Source organism: Aulostomus chinensis, chromosome 1, assembly GCF_037954235.1.
Source record: "Aulostomus chinensis isolate RoL2024-O1b breed Wild chromosome 1, RoL_Achi_v1.0, whole genome shotgun sequence".
Classification (NCBI taxonomy): Eukaryota; Metazoa; Chordata; class Actinopteri; order Syngnathiformes; family Aulostomidae; genus Aulostomus; species Aulostomus chinensis.
Genome location: NC_141320.1, coordinates 18,464,480 through 18,465,675, shown reverse-complemented (window position 1 = coordinate 18,465,675; position 1,196 = coordinate 18,464,480). Strand labels below are relative to the sequence as shown.

Below are 1,196 nucleotides of genomic sequence, written 5' to 3'. Positions count from 1 at the left end.
TCCATCTCAGTGTCAACTCAGGAGTGACTGAGGAGAAGAGTTTCAGAACAGCCACAGTTGGGGGACTTCCATCCAGCAGCCATTTTCTATCCCTGTAAGGAGTGAAGGGATCTGGAGCTGCTGGGTTCAGGTGGATCCAGAACACAAGATGGAGGTCAGTCAGGACCCCAGAAGGAGACCAGCATCTGGAAGGTGGAGATGCTTTAATCTGACACGGTTGTGTCAACAGTTCTGAAATCAGAACAAAAATAAACAGTAGTATTTCCACCTGCTGCTCCTGCATGTATTCAAGTGAACAGGAACACAGATTCATGCTCAACTTCTCCTGTGTGTTCATCCACAGTCACCAAACAACAACCAGACTGAAGACCTCCTTCATCCCCCGAGCCATTAAACTGTTAAACTCCTCACTGGAGGGGGGGAGGGCCAACAGAAGGACTGTAGGAGAGGGCTGAGCACCATTAGCTTAACCCAATAACAACCGGACACTCGTGCAATATAAGAGACTGTACATTATTATTTTTTTTAATTTTTATTATTATTATTATTATATAATGTATTATTATTATTATTATATAATTCTTGTTACTACTGCTATTATTATTATAACTATTATATGTTTTATCATATTATATCATCATCATCATTATTATATTATATCATCATCATTATTATTGTTATAATAACAATTAAGAACAATTAATATTATGATTATTCCTGTCACTATGCACATATACATAACCATCCAGGTACACACAGGCACACGCACATGTATATATGCATATATATATATGTATATATAATTTAGCTAGCTACGTTAGCTAGTTTTATGCAATTTCCCTCGCGGAACATCCAAAAGGGATTAATAAAGTAGTCTGTCTGTCTGTCCAAACCAGACAAAAGGGGGTTTGCTAGCTTGGCGTGCTGAGGTAGAAAGGCTCTGTTTAAATTGAGTCCTTTTACCATTTCTTTCCTGGCTTCTTCAAGCGGTGCTGTCGTCACTTCCTGTGACCACGGGAGGGAAGGGGTCACCCTTCAGAATAAGTTTGAAATCATTATGTTACTTCCTCTTCAACATGCCTTTAGCAGACCAACTCAGAGAACAGCTCAGTGAGGTAGTGTGGCTGAGTGGTCTAAGGTGCTGGATTTAGGCTCCAGTCTCTGAGGAGGCGTGGGTTCAAATCCCACCACTGCCA

At 40.6% G+C, this 1,196-nt stretch overlaps 1 non-coding gene across 1 annotated transcript; it reads left to right on the top strand.

The window, feature by feature from the left end:
* The first annotated feature begins 1,114 nt into the window (after positions 1-1,114).
* Positions 1,115-1,196, top strand: trnal-uag (transfer RNA leucine (anticodon UAG)). Its single transcript has one exon. It is a non-coding gene; the product is annotated as a tRNA-Leu (tRNA).